This window comes from Pinus tabuliformis, chromosome 7 (genome assembly GCF_031772625.1).
Source record: "Pinus tabuliformis cultivar Carrire ecotype Pingquan chromosome 7, CPIR1, whole genome shotgun sequence".
Taxonomy (NCBI): domain Eukaryota; kingdom Viridiplantae; phylum Streptophyta; class Pinopsida; order Pinales; family Pinaceae; genus Pinus; species Pinus tabuliformis.
Window position 1 is genome coordinate 1,884,036,899 of NC_142293.1, and position 25,629 is coordinate 1,884,062,527.

General features: G+C 39.0%; 1 protein-coding gene across 3 annotated transcripts in view; it reads right to left on the minus strand.

The window, feature by feature from the left end:
• Positions 1-25,629, minus strand: part of PKL (chromatin remodeling factor CHD3 (PICKLE)) — a 234,948-nt gene that overhangs the window by 157,598 nt on the left and 51,721 nt on the right. The window lies entirely within an intron of this gene.

Sequence of the window (25,629 nt, forward strand, 5' to 3'; positions counted from 1 at the left end):
AAATGGGAAGGGCAGATATAATTTATACGGGTTCCAACCCTTGAGAATCAAATTGTATCATCATTCCAGATGATGAAAATGATTCGGAAGAGAGCACCAGCGTATTTAGTACCGTGTCATCAATTAGCAATGTTAACTTCACCAGAAGTCCAAAAGCTAATTCAAAAGCACGACAAAGTATTCCAAGATCTTCCAATGAAGTTGCCTCCTAAAAGAGAAATCGAGCATACAATCGAAGTCAAAACAAGATCAAATCCCGTTAACATCAAGTTGTATCAATATCCATATCATCAAAAAACCAAAATTGAAAGATTAGTCCAAGATCTTTTAAAATGTGGCATTATCATAAAAAGTAGAAGTCCATAAGGTGCTTCAGTTGTATTAGTTCAAAATAAAGATGGATCGTCGAGATTATCTGTCGATTATCGAGGACTAAACAAAAATAACAATTAAAAACAAGTTTCCAATTCCTTTTATTTATGAATTGTAGGATGAACTACATCGAGCTAAATACTTGTCAAAATTGGACTTAAGGTCAAGGTATTACCAAATCACAATAAGGTTGGAAAGCATAGCAAAAATTGCATTCTGAACACATGAAGGTCATTACGAGTTTCAAGTAATGCCTTTTGGTTTAACCAATGCGCTGGAAACATTCCAAGCTACTATGAACGAGCTACTTCGTCCATATCTAAGGAAGTTTGTGTTAGTGTTCTTTGATGACATTCTAATTTATCGTAAAACATGGAAGGAGAACCTACAACATTTGGAGGAAGTTTTTAATGTATTAAAAGAGCATCAGTTTTATCCCAAGAAACCCAAATGCACTTTTGGCAAAGAAGAAGTAGAGTATCTCAAACATATAATATCCAAGGAAGGAGTAAAATTTGATCCTAATAAGATCAAGGTTATAAGAGAATGGCCTAAACCAGCTAATATCTCCAAGCTAAGAGGATTCTTAGGATTGACCAGGCATTATCGAAGACTTATAAAAAAGTATGCCCATATAATCGCACCCTTAACGAACCTTCTAAAGAAAAACTCATTTCGATGGAGTGATGAAGCAGAAAAGTGTTTTGAAGGCTTGAAGGAAGTTACGTCTAATGCCTCTGTATTGGCAACACCATACTTCTCAAAACCATTTGTAATTGAGTGTTATGCTTCAGGTTTTGGCATAGGAGTAGTACTAATGTAGGATGGTCACCCAGTGGCATTTGAAAGTAGGAAGCTCAATAAGCAAGAATGTCTCAAGTCCACATACAACAAGGAAATGCTTGTTATTATGCACGCATTAGCGAAATGGAGACAATATCTCTTGAAGTTAGTTCTTAATACGAACAAATCATAATAGTATTCAACATCTGCCCCAACAAAAAACGCTATCTACAGAATAACAAAAATGGATCGAAAAAATTGTAGTAAATTTAATTTGGCATATGATTTCTAAAGCCATTATTCACTCAAATTGAAATCTGAAAGAGGCATGGCAACCAAGACTTAAGTTGGATGCTTCAGGAAATGCGTAGAATTTGTTCAGTAGATTTCAGTGACAATTGTAATTGCAGGGGAAGCACTTAATAATGATGATATGGTTATATATATGCTACTAGGGTTTGGTAGTTCTCTTACATGTTAACGATGTTGTTGTAACATTAGTCTTCATGACAAGACTTGGCAGTAACTTTATATGGTAGTGACCATTAATTATGACAATGACCTTGACCACAACGGCGGTGGCAATAGGAGTGTAGAAGCCTTGTGCAGCGCTAAGACTTAGTATTAAACAACGATGAGTTGTTCAATAGCTAGTGTTTGACGTGCAAATTGAGCAGAGGTTGGTTTGATTGACAGAGTTTGTGTAGCAATTCTCTTTTTGCAATTCTTTTGTATTGACATCAAATACAACTAGATCCAGTCTGAAAATTATGAAACATGGTCCATCAGCTAATCAGGTCGGGTGGGTGGTGCAAGGCAGGAGAGTGGACTTTAGGGTGGCAGGGTGGTGCTAGGGCAGGTTGGAGCCCACACAGTGCGTTGGAGCATCTGTCCTGTTGCAACTGGTACACAGGGTGTTGTAGTACCTTTAGGTTGGAGTTTGTAAACTAAGGCGTTGGAGCGTCCTCCTAGTTGCGGTTGGTAAACAGGGCATTCGAGTGCCCTACAAGTTGGAGCCTCCTTCAGTTGGTGTTTTAAACTTGATGTAAATCTTTTGAAGATCCTCCCAGAGGGGTTTCCACCTAAAAATCCTTGTGTCTATTGTCTGTATTTGTTATTCATTGTTGAATGGTGTCAATGATGTTGATGTTTATTTGGTGCTAATAAAAATTAATGCTCCGTGGAATTAAAAATATACTAATTGATAAAAAATATTGATTCACCCCCCTCTCAGTATTTCCAGCACCAAATCTTATATTTTGAACTAAGACTATGACATCTTCCTCCTCTGTTGACCTTTTGTACATATGCAACTGTAAATTTCAGGTTCTTCCAGGGGTTCACAAAATAGTTTTGTTCTTTAGCAACATCAATGTCCATTAAATTGAGTACTACAAGAATCTACAAAACTCATTACATTTCTACTTTCGGTAAGTCTTTGAGTTTTAGTGCACCCTAGGTTGTGATTTCCTCAACTAGGTCGCAAGTGGAGTTGTCAGTTTTCTTTCCTCTTTTCTTGGGACCTAGATCTTATCATCCTTCTTAAGATGGGGTGAAAAATATTTCGTACTTAGCTCTTGTAATCTGTCCATTTGAGCAACAGGGCTTTTTGGGCAAATCCCATCTTAATTTTTATTTTCTTTGTTGCGTGACATTGATCCTAATGCTATCTTTGGCACTATTTCATTATCAATTTTAGGTATCTCATTTTTGGTTTCTATTGGGTCAACTTATTAAAATGTAAATCCATTCATGATTTTTGAAAGACCAAATTGGCCTAAACAGTGGACTTTTCATAGATTAATGGCTCTACTGTGAACTCATCTTGTCTATGAGTTAGTAGAACAATCCATTCTACTATGCTCATTAATTATCCTTGGCACTTAGTTGTCAAACTCCAAAGTGCATGCAACATTGATTTCATTCATCAGATTAGATGTTCCTCCTTTTTCATCCACTATTTTAGAATAGTGTAGTGAATTGTCTTCACATAGATGTCCTCGAATCCATCTCCTGTCATATATCCACCAAACAATTCCCTTCTTTATTAATTCTAGCCATCATCTTTGGGAATCTTCGAATAACTTATCAAATCTATCCCTAATTCCTATTAATTTGTCAAAATTTTCCCTAGTTCTTTTTGTGAGTTCTCAATTCTCTCCATATTTCATATGGCCTTATTGATTTCTATAACAAACATAATTATAATTAATATTAATAAATATGATTAAATGAAAAGATGTGTCTTATCAAAAAGCCATGTTCCTTAGTATGAAAAGGCACCATGGCCTAGGTATTTATTGTCAAGCCAACGAATGACTCTCGAATCTTGATTTTTGCATTAATGTAAAGATCATCATATAACAAGAAGAGCAGTGACCTTTGGGTTTTGTTACCTACCATTTTGTGGGTGATAGCCCTAGGAGAAAATTTTTCTCAAAGATGGTCCTCGACCAGCAGCGCATTGCAGCCACAAACTAGCTCATTGTGCCACTTTTTCGCCACCTGAGCTAGCCATGTGGTCCCTCGCCCATCTGTCATGATCGTATGTCTGAAGGTGGGCCTCCTAAACCTAAAGGTACGCCTTGTCATTTGGTAATTGAGTTTTGTAGTTTACTTATCATGGAAACTTTTAGGCATGAATTGATGGGGAGATTCGGTGGAAAGAGTGGGCTAGGTCTATGCTCAATCACGTGGGATCTCTTTTACTAACCTTTGGGTTCTAGGGATGGTAGTTCATGGGAAACCCCGATTTTGGTTGCGTGGTCCCGCTCCCTCATCCACATATATCACTCACCCTCCATTCATTATAACACCATTTCATCATTCTTCCCACGTTGGTCCACATAGGGTTAGTCTCTCTTTCCCTTTACCCACACCTTGGGTCAAGCATGAAAAGATGCCCCGGAGGTTAATGCAACTAAAAGAAAAGTAAAAGCATAGTTGGCCACATTCAACATGAGAATGTACCACAAAATGCAAAAGATGGTTGGGACAAACACATTTAGCACGTGGGCAAAAGCCAATGCATGAGCTCTACCCCATTCCCATGGCCATCACCTTGGTTCCTATAGGCCCTAAATGAGCCTCCTCCATACCTCAAGAACCCATGATTGTCCCAACCCCTGGTGGGCAATGAACCGCCCGACCCCAAAGGTGGTATCCACTACTACACCTCACACATCATGCTTTTATTCCTTGAGCCCCAAGCAGTTAATCAAATAAAAATCATAAAAGGCAAAAAGCATGTGAAGAAGGGTGGAAAAATAAAGGTCGAACTACCTCATACACCACGATTGCTTCCTCCTATACATTATATACCCAAGCGTGGGCTTCCTTTTTACTAGCTACCCTTGTACCCCAACATGTGGCCCAAGGTTGCCCCTTTCATTCCCTACTCCATTCATCTCTTTATCACATGACAACGCCCTTTGAAGGATGTACCTTATACATACCATCCCCTTTAAAGGTAGAAGCCACCTAATAGAGTACTTGGTTAACCCCCTTTGGAGCTTGGAGATATTAGCACATGCCAAAGCCCACTATGGAAGGGTATGCCATTATGAAGTGCCCACATGTTGTCCATGGTTTGTAAGCTCTTTATCTCGATTTCCTTAAATGACTTCTTATACTCGAAGGCTAGGGGACACATTGGATTTTATACAGGATTGCAGATGGTCTCCATTTTGGGTTTGGTCTCCCTATACAGGGTCCTAACCCTCCAGAGGGATACATTGGCACATGTAGGGTGTGTGAAGAGAGCCATGGGCCACCACAGTAGTAGACAGCACTCCATGGATCCCCGGAGATGTTCAGAGATTGCTCGAGATTCACCTATTGGACAAGGAAGATGCACCTAGTTCACCATGGCCAGTCAGCCCCACAGTTGTACCATCCACCTGGCAGATGACCCAACTCATTAAAAGTGTATAAATACAAGTGATGTGATTTCGTTGTAGCATCATCACTTGGAATATAAGACCGAAGAAAGAGAGAAGGTGTAAACTAGCAATTGTCCCTAAAGGTGCAAAGATACACTGAAAAGAATTTTCGATATCCTTTTTGGAAGACAAATTTTTGGAGCATGCAATGAATTTTGATGTTTGGATTACTTTCTCATGTCTTGGAGCTTCTTGAATGGCAAATTTTGGATGTGGTGGGATATATTCTTATACATGTAAGTACAATATAATGTTATTCTTTCTTTCTATCTTTGTTACATACATTGTTGTTGGGATTTCGCTATATTCATTGCATCTCTTTATGCGAAGTTGTGGTAATCTTGTTTCTGGATAGTGAATGCTTCATATATGGGCCATGTATAATGAATGAATGTTCCTAGGGATGTTTCACTAATGAAATTCTTCTTGATAAGCCATTTATCTTGCAAAACGAAGTATAAAGTCCTTAAAGTTGTTCTTGGTGTCACCCTAGTGCTAAGGAAAGTTGTCTTTGAGTCCTCATTAGACCTGGAAAATTCAAAAGTCCATAGTCATAATTCTACATTACTTTGATCTCCCCCAAAGGTTTAAGCACTAGTCCACCCAAATGTGATCACCTTAAACCTTATTCATCCTACTTCCTCTCCTTTTATAGGCCTAGCCAATTAGGTCCCCTAGGGCATCATTTATCTTGCAAACCACCCATCAAAAAAGTTCGATCTCTTGGTTTAGTCATAATTCTACATTACTCCGATCTCCCCCAAAGGATTGGGCACTAGTCCACCCAAATGTGATCACCTTAAACCTTATTCATCCTACTTCCTCTCCTTTTCTAGGGCTAGCAAATTAGGTCCCCTAAGGCATCATTTATCTTGCAAACCACCCATCAAAAAAGTTTGATCTCTTGGCCCTTATTACACTAGTGTCTCCTAGATGCCCTCCAATTTTGAAGAAATTCCGACCGTGGGATTTTGAGATACTCAAGCCTTGGCCTCGAGATTGAATCTTACCCTTGGTTTCCTTAGGCTATAGAAGCCTCATTAGGACCCTCACATTGTCTTACATTAAAAAATCTTTCTTGGGTCCCTTTCTCCTCCCATGGGTGAAAGTCCATAAAGCGCAGGGAGCCTTAGCTAAAGTGACAGTGGGTTATTGCTCCATTGTTGCCCTTAGCCTAGTAGTTGCCCTTCAAGGATCCCCTATTAGGACACCTGCTAGTTTGAGCGATAACAAGATTCATAGTCCAAGGTCTCTTCCTATTCTACTATTCATTTTTCTCTATTTACATATTTACAATTTGTTCGCCCAATCCCTGAGGATCAGGTGTCCAACATCCCCCACCATTAATCAAAATGGGTGTTTGTGAATCCAAGCATTATTCTGAATCTGTCAAACCTTTCTCTTATAAGTGCTTTGGTGAAGATGTCTACAATTTGCTCATATATGGAACAATGTTGTAAATGAATAGTCTCGGCCTTTATATGACATCGAATCAAATGATACTTTTGATATGTTTGGTTCGATTACAAAATTTGGGATTCTTGGCCAATTTAATTGCAAAAGTGTTATCAACCAGACGAGGAGTAGAGTTCACTTGTTTCTCCTGGAATCCACTGGAACTAATTGTTTGCGTGACCTCCATGAGACATCTCCAATCCAAGACTCATAACACAGCCTAAAGTAGACACTCCATTTTCTATGTCTCCATCAAAGTCTAAATCAGAATATCCAATCAAACTGAAGTCACCCACCTGTGAATATTTGAATCCAAAGTCTTGAGTTCCTTCCAAGTACTTATAGACCTATTTTTGCAACAGACCAATGTCTTTCACAAGGCTTTCGCATAAACCTAGAAAGGATTCCAATAACATATGAAATATTTGGTCTAGTAGTGGTGAGGTAGATGAAACTTCCCGCAAGCTCCCTATACTTGGTTTTATCCTCAAATTCATTCCCTTAGTTGTGAGATTCAAATTTGTTTCCATTGCAGTGGACAAAGGATTTTGTTTAGCCATGACAAACTTGTTCAACAATTCTCCTATGTATTTCTTTTGAGGGAGGAAAATATAACTTGGATGTTGGGTCACTTCAATGCCCACATAGTAATGAAGGTGTCCCGACGTAATATAGTTTTCAATGTTCCCTTTGTTGGCAACACTGAGAATGGGATGAACTAGTATTTCACTCAAATCAGTTAATTTTAACTTCACTAAGAATTAATTATTATTAGCATTAGATCAAAACATAAATCAGCAACACCATTGAACAATGCACAACGTAAAAGATAGTACACAAGATATTTTAGGTGGAAACCCTTCTAAGAGAAAAACCATCTTCTGCTTCGTGATATAGGTCATCAAAATTTACACCAATAGGAAACTCCAACTTCCAAGATTCTCTAACTACAACTAGGAGTCTCCAACCCCTTGATTTATTAGCTCCAACTAAAGAGATGCTCCTACCCCCTAATTTATTAGCTCCTATTGGAAGGATGCTCCAACGCCCTAATTTACCAGCTCCAATTAGAAGGACACTCCAATGCCCTAATTTACTATCTCCCACTGAAAGGACGCTCCAACGCCCTAGCTTTATCAACTTCGACTGAAAGGATGCTCCAACAACCTGTACAACCTCCAACCTACCCTAGCACCACCCTACCGCCCTAAAGAAGAATCCAACATAAAGAAGACTCCACTCTCCACCTTGCACCACCCTACCACCCTTAAGATAAAGGATAAAAGAATAAGAATTGCTATTGTCTCTATCACTACATCAACCTATAATACTTGTCTGTCATACAACTATTGCATCTACCTCAATAGCTTTGCTCAACACTATAAAATTATAGCATCAATCTTTGACCAATAATAACAAGGTTAACTCTGCTTAGCATATCAATGTTGCTCGATGACACATTCAACTAATAAACCCTAGCAATAATATAATACTATCATCAAGTGCAAATGGGAGCAAACAAACCCTCAATCAACTATAGATAGCTCATTTATACATGGAAGCATTATAGATAGCTCATTAATACATGGAAGCCATAAAAATCCTCATACTAAGCTACGTCGTAAACATCATTATAAAATCAACAACAATATGTGCAAGACTTATACATGAAAACCCTACTACTTCTACTCCTGCAAACCAACCTCTATCCAAACCCTAGATAACCTTTGACTCTTGGTCAATGGACATCTTGGCAATATAACCTTTATAATCAATGTTAAAGTGTCATTCATCGTCAGCAATCAACACTTGACAGAGGTTAGAGTCGACATCTGCGAATTTTAGAGTCAAACCACCGACAAGTGATCAAAGATCCAAAATTTATAGAACTAAAGGTTGTAAAGAGATCAAACAAAATATAGTGCACCAAATGACTCAATCGACTTCCCTTCGCCTTTCCAACTCAGATCATTCTTCAGATCACATACCTATTTTGAAAAATGCTTCAGAGTTGTCTCAAATTAGGCCTCAGGTGGTTGCTTTAGAAGGTCGAGAATCTCAAACATATACATCAGGAGTCAACGAAAAACTTGCCTCAAATAATCAATAAATGATGCCTTGGAATTCTCAATTTTAAGCCTCAAAAGGCCGCAGAAATGTGTCATAGGAGGCTGAATTTAATCTGATTTAGGGATCTGAAACTAGCACAAAAAATCTTGCCCACGAAAAACCAATAGCAAAGAGGCAAAGCTTAAACTAAAAAACCCTTAGTCCAAAAGTCATGAAACAAAGATGCGAGTAGACTTTTGTAAAAAAGATTTGTCCTCAAAATAGCCTTTGCCTATTGAAAAATAAACCCATCAAGGGCTCGCAGTAGCCTCAACACATGCCACAGAGCAATCCAAGATTTGGGCCTCAGTAAGCCATGAAATTGCCTCAAGAATTGGTTCAAAAGGGTTGAATGGTGAAAACCCACTAGAAAAGATAGCAAAAAAAACCAGAATGTCTTCAAAACTTCAACCTACTGTATTTATGTGTGACTACTCAAAGCCGCATATCAAGATCTCCTTTATATAGAGGTCGTAGAGGCTTCTAAGAGGGAACTAACTTGGTCAGGGATGGAGAGAACCCAACTTTATATCCGAATTTTCAAATTTAATTTTGGAGCCAAAAACAAATTCTTCTTGAAGACCAACTTGACTTGGAGACCGAATTTAACTAGGAGAACTATGATAATTAAATAGCCAATGACCCAAATTCCATCATTAATTTTGAAATAAAGATTCCACAAATAAACCAATATAAAGGTTGGTTGCCACATCATCTTTGGGTCTTCTTGACCACAAAAAGGGGCGCCAACTTTGATCAAGCATATCTCCTCAACCGTGAGGAGTTTTGAGGCGAACCACTTACTAATAGAATTTGTATGACAAGGGTTACACGATGGCGATGGGCATGCGAGCAAATTCATTGTTCCACGTCCTCAAATTCTTCAATAAGTATAGGGCAATATCATCAACGATTTGGGCTTCAAGGACTCTTGCTCATTGGAGCTTTCATCAATGCAATACATAGACAAATATTAGAAGTGTTCATAGACCAATGTTGGCAACAATGGCAACACCATTCAACACCCTATTATCAATAGATCATCTACATATACCAAAAGATGAATAACAATTTTGCAAAATTTCTTGACAAATAGAGTCATCATGTAGATTATAGTGTTTGAAATTTGAATTCAAAATATGCTCAATGAATTTTCATAGTAGCCTCGTGGTGCTTGTTTTAGACAATAAATGAAATTGATGAGTTTACATATTTTTGTTCATGTCCCTTCACAACAAAGCCTTCTAGTTAAGACATGAAGATATTTTCTTTCAAGTCCCCATTCAAGAAAGCAAAATTCACATTCATATGTTGGACTTCACTTCCATTCAGCGTTGTCAAGGCAATGGTGGCCCATTTTTCCATGGGGACAAAGGCCTCTTCATAATTGACACCTTTCCATGCAAATCCATTTACCACTAGCCTTGTTTTGTGCTTGTTAGGTGAGTTGTCTAATTTATATTTGTTCGTGTATACCCACTTACAGCGAATAGATTTCATTCTGAATGGAGGGTCCACTAGCTTCCCTGTTCCATTATTTATGAGAACGTCATACGTGCTTCCCTGTTCCATTCATCATGAGAATTAGCATATTTAACGGAAGTTGGTTCAAAATTAGTAGACAAACTCAATTCATAATCATCAAAAAAATCATAATCATCTCCATGACCCAAGATCTTTTGCTTATAGATGTATTAAAGAATTACATACATAAATTGTAGCTTAAACATAGAAATTTAATGTGCACATGAGAGAAGAGGAGAAACACATAAAGCATGAAAGAAGACAAGAAACTTGATAACCGAGGTCGTCAGACTTGGACTACGTCTCTGGGCCCTGCTCGATCAATGGGAAGGCCTTGATTCATTAAGTGGCATGATAAAGAAGAGTACAAGCATTAGTTACAAAAAGGAGTTCTATACTTCCATATTGAAAAATGGCCGAAAAATGCAAAACTCTTTTGGAGAAATGGACAGGACCATTGCATTCGTGGTGACCTACCCACTCCACCTACCGTGGGCTCCAACGGGTTGGTTTAACTGATGTCGTGGTTGGGTGTTAGGTCCATGCCCCAAGGGCCCGCCCAGGTTGACTATGGTAACGGTGGTCTTCATTTAGTGTTGGTGGTTGGGTCTGTGCCCCAAGGGTCGGCCCACCACCTTAATTCTCTACGCTTAATGTTACGGTGGTCCGTGGAATGGGGGGAGGTGCCGAGGGTAGTGACCTACCCCTCCATAATGATAACTATGCTACAGATTGGGGTGGCGAGGTTGGTGGCCCACCACCCTTCTTTTAACATTTTTTGTTATATAAAAATAACATGGGCATTTTTGAAAATCTGATTTTTGACCGAAGGAGTCATTTTAATCAAGCGACAATTTCCCCTAGAATCTGGCCAGAGTTGGCTGGATTTCATCCGCCTGAAAAAGTCCAAATTGTGTCTCCATTAATCCTGCCCAGTCAGCAAAAGTCAACCAAACTTTGACTGCCTCTATCTCCTTCATCCGAACTCCGATTGGAGTGTCGTTCGCACCGTTGGAATCAGGGCGACGAGCACTTCGATCTGTTGTCAAGTTAATCATCTTTTTGCCATTTTGAATTTTGAGCGTTTTCCATGCCACTTTAAGTTTTCCACATCCAGTACAGAGTACATTTGCATATATCTCGGCAAGTCAAGACGGAAGGCATTTTTTCCAATCTTCTCCAAGATGGTGAATGGACCATACCGGATTGGTCGCAACTTCTTCCCTTCTCCTGTCCTTGCTGATATGGAACCACACTTTGTCGCCCACTTGAAATTGATGGTCAACTCAGTGTTTGTCATGTCGAGCCTTGTACCGGGCTTGACTTTTCTCCAACTGCTCCTATACTGCTTAGTGAATCAATTGGATCCGTTGAATGAACCGCTGCACTTTGTCCCTGTCATCACGTCCACTGGAGTCATCTTCCCTTCCAAAGACCATATCAAAAGGATCTTTTGGTAGGTAGCCAAAACATGTCTCAAATGGTGAACGATGTGTAGATGAGTGCACTACTCGATTGTAGGAATGTTGCACATATGGAAGATGCTCATCCCACAACTTAGGATGTTTCCCACAATAGCCTCGCAACAAGTGTACCACGGTGCAGTTAACAACTTTTGTTTGTCGGTCAATCTGTGGATGAAATGTCGTGCTTCTTTTCAACTTGGTGTCCATCATCTTCCACAAGCTAGTCCAAAACTCTCCGAGAAAGCGAGAGTCCCGATCTGACACAATCGATGTGGGCAACCCAAAATGGACCCAAACACGCTGAAAGAAAAGATAAGCAGTTTGCTCTGCAGCGATCTGCTTTTTACAAGGCATTAAAATACACATATTACTAAAACGGTCAACGACAACATACAATTAGTCGTGACTTTTTCTAGACAAAGGCAAACCTCCTACAAAATCCATCGACACACTTTCCCATGGACGACTCGGAATAGAAAGTGGCGTGTAGAGCCTGAGTTTTCTATTAGATGGCTTTGAAACAGAACACATCACACATCCCTTTACATAGTGAGTCACAATGTTTTTCATATGAGGCCAAAAACAAAATCTTTGTACATGACACAAAGCTTTTTCAACACCAAAAGGACCAGACACAAGGGAGGTGTGGGCCTCCAGGATTACATGTACCCTTTCTCCTATGGGTATGCACAATTTACCAAGGTGATACAACAGTTTCCCCTGCAAGTGATAGTTGTCCACCTATGAACCATGGGTTACTTTTGCATAAATCTCCTTATTCATCATCGTTAGCATATTGTTCAACATAACTTTCAAAAGATAACGAAGCATTATGCAAAATAACAAAAGCATAAATAGGAGGGCAAGATAGCATATCGGCCACTTTGTTGCTAGTGTCCTTCTTATACTTTATTACCAGAGGAAACCGCTAAAGAAAACCCATCCACCTAAAATGACGAGATTGCTGCAACTTGGTTTGTGACTGAAGATACTGCAAGGGCTGATGATCCATATGGATGATGGTCTCCTTGCCAATCAAGTAGTGTTTCCACTTTTTCACACTCTGACCAAGGCACATAACTCCTTGTCATAAGTGGGATAGTTTATCACAGACTGAGAGAACTTCTCTTACTGGTAACATATCGGCTTCTTTCGCTGCATCAGTACAGCTCCCATGGCATATCCATTAGCGTCTGTCTCGATCTCGAATGGTTGTTGGAGATCTAGTAAGGCCAAGACCGGTGCGGTGCTGATCTTTTCTTTCAATGTTTCGAAGGTCTTTTGTTCTTTTCCTCCCCATTGAAAGACTTGCTTTACACTTGTCAATGTGTGTAAAGTTGTTGCAATAATAGAGAAATTGGCAATAAATCTCCTCCAATATTGTACTACACCCAAAAAGTTGGGAACCTCGGTTACACTAATAGCCTTAAGCCAGTGTACAATTGCTTTAACTTTAGAAGGATCAATTTTTAACCGACCATGACCAACAATATGACCTAGGTAAACCAAAGAGGTTTTCCCAAACTCGCACTTTGACAATTTTACATAGAGTTTTTCTTTTTTCAATATATCAAGCACTTTCTTCACATGGCATACATGTTCATTCCAACTTTTACTAAAGACAAGAATATCATCTAGATATACATGAACAAATTCATCAATGAAAGGCCTAAAGAGATCATTCATGACCCTCATGAAAGTGGTTGGAGCGTTGCAAAGTTTGAATGGCATCACCATCCATTCGAACAACCCCTGTTTGGTCTTGAAGGCGATTTTCCACACATCCTGCTCTGCAATTTGGCCCTGGTGATAACCACTAGCAAATCCAATTTGGTGAGATAGATAGCATTCTTTAACTGATCTAATAAATCATCTATGTGCGGAAGAGGGTAATGTGTTTTCACTGTGATTTTGTTTAGTGCTCGGTAATCCACGCACATCCTCCGTGCGCCATCTTTCTTCGGCACTAAGACGCTCAGTGAGCTGCATGGAGAAGTGCTCGGTCTCATAACCCCTTGGTTCAATAGTTCCTACACCTGCCTTTCGATCTCCTCCATCTCAATGGTCGACATCCTGTACATGCCAATATTTGGTAAAGGAGCGTCATGCTGCGAATGGATCTCATGTTGGATTTCCCTCTTCGAAGGTAATCCACTTAGTTCCTGGAACATCTCATCATAGTTAGAAATTAATTCACATAATTCTTTTTTATGCACACGATCACAGCCCTGGAAAGCATCGGATAATTTTGCATCTTTCCCCCTTACAATCATAAGCATGCAACCCTTAATAAAATTCACCAACCTCTTCATTTGTCCTGCACTTACAAGGCTGGCATTGACTTTAGTTTGATGAGCCCTTACAATATATTCTACCCCATCTTTTGTGATTTGGTATTTGTTTTCATGATGGAAGAAGATTGCGTTTCTATCATATAGATATGAACTCCCTAACACCATGCCACAAATATCCAATGGTATCACATCAAGTTTTACCTCATCCACAAACTTAGAAGCGATCACAAATTTAACCTTGCACTGCTTAGTTTCTAAGCCTAGCTTCTTTACCAAGGACTTTGAAATTAAGTTTGCTTGGGATCCAGTATCAAATAGAGTTTCCACTTTTGTATGATTTATGATAATTCTGATATGAAATAGCTCAATTCTCTTTCATTCATTAGGAAGAGACTCATCTATCGAACTAGTGACTAATGCTTCATCTTCGGAATCAAATCCAAGGTCTCGTTGCACAGTTGCCATTGTCTTCTGCTTGCCTTTTCCTCTATACTTCTTTGCTCTCTTTTGCGGGTACAGTTTCCAACAATGATCATCATCATGACCTTCCGTTTTGCAGTGAGTGCAATAAGGCCTTTCTCCTTCATCTTTCTTGGTTGATGCCCTCCTTTTCTCCTTTCCTTTTCCTTTCACTTTGGGTTTGCCATTTGGAGGTTTGAAAGGTGGTTTCTTGAAATGATTCTCAATATGAATGGCCTTTACACTAGCTGAGTCAATAGTAGTTGGTTCAAACAATAATAATGAATGTCTAAGGTAACCATGTAATGATCCAATATACTTAGTTACTACTTCAGGTGAGTCAAGTGCAATGCCCAAATTAAGTGTTTGTTTTCTAAACTCCTTTGTAAAGCTTTAAACATCCTGACCTCTTCCTTGCCTTAAGTATTGCCAATCCATTAAGGCTTTTTGCTTCTAACCCAAGGGATAAAATTGTTCCTTTAATGTAGAAATGAAACTAGGCCATGAGGAAAGAAGATTACCCACACTCTTATTGCTTCGCAATTTGCTCTCCCACCAAACGAGAGCGGTGCTACTCAGTCAAAGAGAGGCCAGCTGAATCTTTGCCTCGTCCTCTTCGATTTGTTGAATCTTGCAATAGATTTCAATCTGCCTAATCTAGTTATTAAGCTTTTCTGCATTACTTTCACCGTTAAACATGGGAAGATCAAATTTGACATCTAATTTAAAGAAAGGTTTCTTATATGCATCCCTTGAATTTCTATGATGATGGTGATGGGAGGAAGAAGAACTTTCACTCATGAAGGGAGAAGGAGGGGGTTCTTCTCCACCATTTCCATGCACTGAACCTTGTTCTTATAGATTTCTCTCTTTTGCTTTCTCCAGCCTTGAAAGCAAATGACCGGCATTTTCTACCATTGTGTAGAAGGTTTTGCAAAAATTGTGCTCCTCTTCACGACGAGCCTCTTCATCTACCATGTTTCTCCTTTGATGTGCACGCGCCGCTTCGGGATCGAAAGACTTTAATTTCCCTTCGCCTCTTCGGAGCTTGTTTCTTGTTAGCATAAAACATGCAATTCACATCTACAAAGACCTGCTCTGATACCACTTGATCGAAGATCTTTTGCATATAGATGTATTAAAGAATTACATACATAAATTGTAGCTAAAACATAGAAATTTAATGTGCACATGAGAGAAAAGGAGAAACACAAAGCATGAAAGAAAACAAGAATCTTGACAACGGAGTTCGTCCGACTCGGACTACGTCTTCGGGCCCTGCTCGATCAATGGGGAGGCCTTCATTCATTAAGTGGCATGATAAAGAAGAGTACAAGCATTAGTTACAAAAAGGAGTTTTATACCTCCACACTAAAAAATGGCCAAAAAATGCAGAACTCTACTAGAGAAAGGGACAACACCATTGCATTCGTGGCATCGAGAAATGTTGAAAGCATATAAAATTTGTCAAAATCTGACAAAGTGAAAATCTAGTCCACCTGCAAAATAACCACCTCGAACTACATGCACTCTCCTCCTCTGCCTGGGCGCATTGATGAACTGAGTTTAAATAAGAAATCCTTGGCAAACTTCACAAGGACTCTATCGGGCGGAGTGGTTATGGATCCATTTATTATGGAGGAGGTCAGGCGGTCAAACCCCGCCTCCTCCATTTTTTACATAACAAAATTTTATTTTTAAAAGTGGTTCGAGTTGGGCCCGCCTTGGGCGACCCGCCCACTCGACCTACCGCCTGCTCGAATGGGTTAGTTTAACTAATGTCGTGGTTGGGTGTGTCGTGGTTGGGTGTTGGGTCAAAGCCCCAAGGGCCAGCCCACGTTAACTATGGTAACGGCGGTCTTCATTTAGTGTTGGTGGTTGGCTCCATGCCCCAAGGGTCGGCCCACCACCTTAATTCTCTGCACTTAATGTTACAGTGGTCCGTGGAATGGGGGGAGGGGTCGGGGGTAGTGGCTCACCCCTCCATAATGATAACTATGCTATAGATTAGGGTGGCAAGGTTGGTGGCCCGCCACCCTTTTTTAACAATTTTTGTTATATAAAAATAACATCGGCATATTTGAAAATCCAGATTTTTACCGAAGGAGTAATTTTAACGAGGTGACAATTTCGCCCGGAATATGGCTGGAGTTGGTTGGATTCCGTCCGCTAGAAAAAGTCTAAATTGTGTCTCCATTAATCTTGCCCAGTCAACAAAAGTCAACCAAACTTTAACTGCCTCTATCTCCTTCAAGCGGACTCGGATTGGACTATCATATGCACCGTTGGAATCAGGGCAACAAGCACTTCGATCTAATGTCAAGTTAATCGTCTTTCCGCCACTTCGAATTTTGAGCCTTTTCCATGCCACCGATGTCTGGAGATCCACCTGGATCACTCCATCACCTCCATTTTCTCTAGTGGAACATCTATTCATGTCTTTCTGACCTCATCAAGGTGAACAATTTCAAGGGCTTTGGTGAGCCATTTTGTGGGTCCTTTTTGAGATGGTCCAAATTGCTCTATTGATTTAGATGTGGCTACATCAAGATTTAGCCTTCCAATCCTCTCCATCACATCAATTAAAGGGTCTTCCTCATAAGAATGAGTTACCAAAACTTCATGATGGGGAGACGATGCTTCAAAAGGAGATTCCTTAGATTGACCCAAGATAGGGATCTCCCTTTCAAGACATCTAACTTCATTATCAAAACAAGTTTTTGGATTACTTAATCTATCCAAACGATTAAGTTGTTGCTTGACAGTATTATCAGTATTGGAAGATTCAAGAAAAATCACATCTCTAGACAATATATATTCTTATTTACCTCATCGTAGAGACAATACGCTTTAGTGGTATATGAATACCCCAAGAAGATGCACTTTCAACTCCTTGCATCAAACTTGTCTCTTCATTCTTTCGAAATCAAGGCACAGTAGGTGTAACCAAAAATCCTAGGATGTATGACAACGGAAATGTGGTCATTCCACATTTCATAAGGAATTCTACATTGCACATGGAATTATATCCCAAAACATCGGCTTTACATTTTTGAAGGACATCATTGAGCAAACCATATCTAGGATAGTCTTGTTCATTCTTTCAGCGACACTATTTTGTTGGGGCTTGGAAGGAACAGTAGTGTGATGCTTAATCCCATGTTGGTGAAGAGATCCAATGTGTGATTGCGCATCATTTTCAATCCACGCATGAAAATTTCTGAAAGTTTTGAAAGCTTCTAATTTACTTCAACAAGTATACCCACAACACATCCTAGTCTAATCATCATAAAAGTCGTCATATATTTATTTCCATTTGCATAAATAACATGCATAGGGCCACACAAATCAAAATGAATCAGTGCATGTTTTCTATGTGATTTGGAAGCAAAATCATTAAATTGTTGTTTGCTATGTTTTCTGATGATACGAACATCACATTGCTTCAGTTTCCTTGAAATAATTGGCAAACCAGAAACGCCATTTCTTTTAAACAAACGAAGACTGTCATAATTAAGATGTCCAAATCTTGGTTGCCATGGAAGACTGGATAGCAATGTACCTTCATTGTACCAAAAACTACATTCAAAATTCTATGGATGAGAAAATGTTCCTTCCAACTTCACCAGTCTTTCCTCCTCTATTATAGTCATGATAATTGTGTTGTCTGATGTTTTTCTTATCTCAACTATGCCATCAAACATATGAATAGAAAGTCCTTGTTGGTGAATGTCAACAAGGGGAAGGTAGAGTACATCATGCAAAAAAAAGTCAAGTGTAGTAAGTTTAAAGCTGAAGCTGCAAAGTCTGAATGGCCAAAGACTTGACTTGTTTGCAAAGTAAATTACTCCATCTACATTGTCACTGAGGTCTTCAAAGAAGTCTCTTTCAAAGGTCATACTGCACATGTATCAAGCAGCCATGCATCTTTCCAAGATGGAAATGAAGGATGAAACAAATCTTAATTACCCCAAGAGTGCAATAGACAACAATGTAATGATTCAAAATTCTGTGGACGAGAAAATGTTCCTTCCGACTTCACCAGTCTTTCCTCCTCTATTATAGTCATGATAATTGTGTCGTTTGATGTTTTTCTTATCTCAACTATGCCATCAAACATATGAATAGAAAGTCCTTGTTGGTGAATGTCAACAAGGGCCAGCATGTTTCTCTACAGTTTCGGAAGGTAGAGTACATCATGCAGAAAAAAGTCAAGTGTAGTAAGTTTAAGCTTGAAGTTGTAAAGTCCGAATGGCCAGAGACTTGACTTGTTTGCAAAGTAAATTGCTCCATCTACATTGTCACTGAGGTCTTCAAAGAAGTCTCTTTCAAAGGTCACATTGCACATGTATCAAGTAGCCATGCATCTTTCCAAGATGGAAATGAAGGATGAAACAAATCTTAATTACCCCAAGAGTGCAAACGACAACAATGTAATGACCAGATTCAAGTGCTTCACCTTTCGCTAGATTTGGTGTTTTACTAGAGTCTTCTTTGTGTTCTTGCTTGATTCTTTCCCAAGGAATTTTGCATGTGGATGCATCATGTCCATTTCTATGACAATGAAGGTAGTGGAGATCAGACCTTTCTCCTTGATGGTGTTTCCCCCTACCTCTGTGATTCTTTCTTCCACATCCTCCTCTACTACCTCTTCCTTTAGGGGAATTTCATGACTACTTCCTCTTTTTTTGTGCAAGGCACAATATTTCTTCAACAATCTGAGAAGTTGTCTTCTACTTCGCAAAATCTTTCTCCCGACTTGCAAACTTCTCCACAACAATGAAGAAAGTATTGTCCTTGTTGGGCACAAGTGTGTAAGGATTCGAGAGAGTGAAAGCATGTAAGATAGAGGGCCTTGACAAAGGTTGTGAGAAGAATGTTAATTTTAACTTCAGTTGCTTCTACATCATGCATGATGACTCTAATCTTTGAGGCAAGGGCCAAGGGGTAAGCGTCTTTCAACTCCAGGTCGAAGACCTTAATCATTAATTGATACCATGTCAAGCCAGGAATGACTACCTAATCTTTTAATTTTAATACATCATAACCATTTGTAACTGGAATAATCTGACAACCCACCTCTTCACTTATAAAAGCAGCAATTAAGGCATCGTCCTTGTTGTCCTTGTTCTCCCAAATGGCAAGTTCATTGTATAATGTGGGCTTGATAGATGCGTTGTCACATTCTCCTTTACAGATGCCTTTCCATAAGGCATTAAAGATGACAATGCAATTGATCTTTCCGGAGCATTCTCGAATGTTCTCCTTGCCGATGAGGATTACACTGACGCTATATATGAGAGAATGCATCTTCAACAAAAAATTGAGCAAAGGTTAAAGGAAAAAATGGATAAAAAATGATGTAACAATAATCTCTATTTCTTCAAATTGTACATAGTAAGCAAACTACATCAACATCTACATATACTTCCACAAGATTTGCACAAAATTAACACACAAACATTCACCACTATTTCTGTATTGTTGTCATTGTTTTCAGATGTCGTCTTTGTTTTTGGTGGAGGCTCACGAAACCTCCTAAAATCTGAGTCTCTCAACCCACTAATTCAGGGTCTTGTACTCACAGTTAGTAGGTAAATCCTAGCTACTCTTGCCTCCAATTAGGAAATCAGTCCTGATTGCGTCAATGATACCAAGATTCAGTGCTCTTCATTTCTCAAGATTACTTCCAAAGTTGAGTCTGGAAAACTAAACGAGTGGTGGGAATTGCTCGCAACGCTGACAAATGATGTGTAATAATTTATATTGGTTGAGAGTTCACGTTTAATACTTTGCAAAACTCTTTCGCACGATCCTCCCAAAGTTGTGACACAAAAAACCCCACTGCGACCAACAACAATGACACCACAACCTTCAAGTGCCCTCGTCGTGCTGAGCAATGTATTTATTTGGTTGATGCCAAAGGCAATTGTACCATGTGTCCTGACTTGTCTAAAGATTGCAGACTCTAGGCCAATGAGCTAAGTAGTGATGGATATAGCGGACCTCAACAGGGGCTGGTTGTGCCCTGTGTTAGGGGAGGAAATGTACATCTGTGAATTGAAAGATTATATCCGTAATGAAATAAACCTATGGAATCCCAAGACCACTGAGGATGCTCACATATGGCGAAATTAATTGAACAAAAGAACAATTTTAACAATTCATCAGTCACGTCAAGTCCCACTAACACAATCGGTTGAGGATGGGCCTCGTTAGTAAGGCGACCCAGGATCGAACCTCACGAGGGATGGTTGTGCCCTGTGCTGGGGGGGATATGCTAAAAAAATCAAGTCAACTTAGGGATGGTGTGGCCCAGGCCAAGTGCGATCTTCGGGTGACTTTGACGATTAGATGCCCCTGAGTCACGGCTCCTCAAGCCGCAGGTCAACCCTAGAGGATCACAGACAACTTCACAAACAAACAAACAAAACAAGTCATCGGTCACCAAAGAATATGAAAACTAGCATGAGGACTCAGATAAGAAAGCAATAAACAAATGTACATATTGTGGTGGCAAATGGCCATTGGGGCATAAACGGAACAATAAGAAACTATATACTTGCAAAGCAAAAAAAATTATTCAAACACATCTAGCACTAAATCAAAAAGAACGAAGAAGAATAAAACAATTGTCGTAAGTGTGGAAACAATTGGACACCCGGACATAGATGTGAAGACATGTCATTACGCCATTGTAAAATTGTGGATGGAGGGCAAATAGAAGTACAAAATCCATATTACAAAAACACTATAGCATACAACGTAGATTCAGACCATGACAATACACCACAAAAAGTATCATTAGCTTCAATCTTATGTTCCCAACCAAATAGAAATGAAGACAACAAGCTTCAAGAAAAGATAATTACTCCAAAAGTCAAATTACAACCACTGGATGTAAAATATGTTCCACCACATCTCAAAAAGGAGACATCCCAGTATTTAAGAACAGACAAAGAAGAAGAAAAAGAGCAACCCTACAGTTCCTCCAACAACCATGATAGGGAAACCACAACCCAAGACCCTTGAGCTTAAAAGAGACACAAAAAACAAAAATATCACAATACTTGTAAATTATGATAGTACTCACAATTGTAGACATTGTTGTTGCTAAACAACTCAACCTTTTTGTGTACCTCTCACCAAGGACCCAATGAAAACAGTTCCTAATGGATCTAGAGGTCAAAGAAGTAGTGAAATTCAATAGGTTTCATCTGACATACAAAAATTGGAACTACAAACAAAACTCTACAATCTACCGCTAGAAGAAATGGCTATAGTGATAGGTGCAGAATGGTTGACGCAATTGGGATGCTATACTACAAAACTTGAAGAATAGTTCATGGAGATTAATTGGCAAGGACAACACTATCTATTATATGGAAGTAAAGCTTCCACTCTTGAGAAGATGCAAACAATACACATGAACCTCACTAATACTCAAAGCGTGAATGAAGTATCCTATTTGTTATGCTTTGAGGGAAAAGCATTCCTTGAGAGGGCAACAATGTAACAAACATAAATATAATAAATATCAACAAATATGGTTAAATGAAAAGATGTGTCTTATAAAAAAGTCATGTTCCATAATATGAAAAGGCATCGCGCCTAGGTATTAAATCTAAGCATTGTTTGTCGTCTTTGACCATGAAGTAAAGAAAATATACCCACACAATGAACAAGCCCCAGAAATCATAATTAACAAATTGCCAAAGAAATACAAAAATTACAAACACATAGGTTGCACAATTATCATGCCATCGAGAGAAGCATCCATTCAAAAAATGATGAATCAATGCAACAAAATTCATCTTAAAAATCTATGAACATAAACAAATTTATCATTGACTTTAAATTTGATTGAATTTGAAACTCACAATCAAGATGCACCATAACCTTGTGACATAGGGTTACACGAAAGGAGATTGTACAAGCTTCCAATTATGGAAACTCGTTCCTAGGCTCCAAATTCCCATGCCAACCACAACCACATGAAATCCACTCCAATATGGAATTCCACAAAGTGAATACAACATTTGAGCAACTTGTCTTGAAAAACTTGATCAACAACCTTTTTGGCGCGTATAACCTTGACGCACTCCAAACCTCTCCACAAGGGAATATATGACAAAAGGAAGGGGATGAGGCGATCTACATTGGAGATTGCCAAAGAGCATAATAAAGGGAAGAGTCTGGAAGAACATAGAGCGATGATCAAGACCAAGGGGGAGAGCAGTATGTTTAAAGAAAAGGTTCACCTCAAGACTTAAGAGAAGAAGGTTTCACAAAACTGATATCTAATAATGGAAAGGAATTCTCATATTCTATGACCGAGAAGGCAATAAGTTTTCCGAACATGACAAATTAAAGTGAGGTTGTGTGGAAAGGAAAAACCAAAGGTGAGTATGTAGGAGCTTGCACTCATCATACCAAATGTTGATGACACAAAAGTTGGGTTTAAGGACACATTAGAGATGTTGTTGATATAGGGGGCAATTATCAAAAGAAGCATAAGAGATGGACTTATAGAGAAGCTCATACTTGGTTGTACTTGTCTTGAGGGATGGGAAGCAAGGAACATGAGTAACCATTACCAACGAGCAAGAGGGAAAGGTTGGGAGTCAACATACTCCATATCAAAGCATATAGTAGAACACAAGATATTAAAATGGGAGGGAGTTGGGGGGAAGGAGAAAAGTGGGGTATATTGAGGTGGAATGGTAAGTGGTGCACAGTCAACAAGAAGAGAAGTGGCAAACTAAGAAGTCTCAAATGATATATAGGAAGCCCTTACTATATTAGAGATAATCAACCATGCCAATGCCTCCCCATTAATATAGAGTAAGCATTTGAAGTTAGCAGAGTTGTGGAAAAGGAGTCAATTCTAGAGCAAAATGACCTAAAAATCACCAAGTTATTGGCAATGTCTCCTATATGCTTAAAGGGGCTCCAAACCATCATCTTAAACACTATGAAGACACAATGTGACTTGATCAATCTATTGAAGACAAAAGACAGCAAATCAATCCTTATAGGTGTATTATGCACGCATTGAAATGCCCTAAAAGGATAAGATCGCTTAATGTGGAGTAAATAGAAATATTTTGGCGAACGTGGAGTAAAGAATCCCCATCGAACTCAATGTGAAGTGCAAAATTCATGTTAGTTGGAGGGAAGTAGCACATTGTAATCAAATGTCCTAAAATTAAGGGGAACCTCCGTGAATTCAGGTACACATAAACCAACCCTAAGCATTCGAGGCAACCACTAAAACTCAATTTTGATGAGAAGTTTGAATAAGACATGCTACAGCACCAAATCCCCTAACATCATCAAAATGGAAAGTTCCCCATATGTAAGGCAAAGTACAATGATAAATTGTATTTCAACATGGTACTCAATTGAGGTACAAGCGGATCTCAATGAGAAAAAGGAGGTCTTTAGAGGCAAACACATCATAGAACACACAAAGAGAAAACCATAATGAACCATTGCACCTACAATAGTAAATAGAGACAAAATTCAACACATCCCCTCCCCATTAAGGACGTCATTTGGATGACCAAGGGCATGCACAATTAGGAAGGGTGAATCCCGAATAATTGCTTTCAGATCATGAATAACAACCCATCTTCCCTCTTCCTCAACTACCATAATTTGTTATCTAGAGTGTTTGAGCTTTTCAAACTATGATCTCATAAGGTAGATGCCTACAAAATACATGGCAAGGAAGAATTCACCTTTTAGCCCACAGGGCTCGACGTCAATCACCTACAGTCCAAAAATGAAGGAAAAGCATTAGTTTGGAGCTAACCCATGTCCGCTCAAGCCTAAGGTCCTTCAAATCAAGCATATCTTGAACAAAAATAATAACTACTTATAAATAATCCAAAGAGAAAGGCAAATGGGGTGGGAAGGCATTCTTGATCGATCTTGCCATTGATTACCTCTTCAACCTCAACGAGTGGGGGAGTCTTCATCTTCCAATTAGCTTGTATCCAACAATTCGAGGCCTTCTACTAAATTTCTATTTCTTTCTTGAAAAATGTGTTGTATTCACATTTCTTTTTACAAGTTTTCAAGGCTAAAAATTTGATGGTGAAATGAGATTGTACCCCCAAGAGGGAGTTGAATAGATAGGTTTTGCTATCTTCTCATTTCCTTAACTAGTGATTCCACACCATTTTTTAATTCTATTTCAACTACATTGTTTGTGAGGCCTTAAACTATGGAGCTAGAAGCAAGGTCAAAAGGGTTTGGTGAGGATGGCAAGGTCAGGGTTTGTGGGCTTGGAGAGGAGCTGATTGGTGTCAAGACAAGAGACAAAGACAAAGAGGACAAAGGGGTGTTGAGAGAGGGAAGTGGAGTCAGAGTTGGGACCAAGGTGGATGAAGCATCCACCAAAGAGCCAAAAGGTGATGAGACAGGAAAAAGAACGGTTGCATGAAGGATATCGATTGTTGAAGAGACAATGGAGGTCAAAAGGGACCTAAAGGAGGATCATTATAACAAACAGGTAGATGAGGATCAGGTCCTTATCATGGTGGACCAAGTGGGAAGCGGAGGGAGCCAAGATGGATAAGACAAGACAGCCAACAAAGCTACATTGAGGCCTATGCTACACTGGATGCATCTGCAAAAAAATATTTGAGAGTAGAGCATCAACTAAGACATAAACAGTATGTAGAACACCATAATAATGGTACACATCAAAAAAAAGCATAGGCAGTAAAGAGATAGGTTGAAATTGATTATATAAAGAAAAATGCACAGCAGAGATAAGCATCACCACCCGAATTGGTTAAGATATGATGAAAAAAATTCTAAAAATGACATCCAGATGTTACTGATATGCATCGCAGACATCAATCTTAAAGGAGAATGTGTATGATTCTTTGGAAATTGGCATAAATGAAAAGAGACTGGTTGAGAGATACAAAACCACAGAAAGATATAAGATCTGTTGACAGGTCCAGAAACAAAGAGGTCATGAAGACAGATTTGAAAGGCAATTAAAATAAATAACCCTTATAGATGACTATAATCTTGAAACTATTTTTTTCATTGCATTGCAGTAGCTTTTTAGCTGTCAAAGCTTTCTGATCATGTCACCATGTGTATGCAGTCAATATCTAAAGAAATTTGAACACACTTTGATCTCATAAATATTAATAAACTCAAACAAAAAATTGCTCCTTTTCATCTCAACATACATTTTATGAT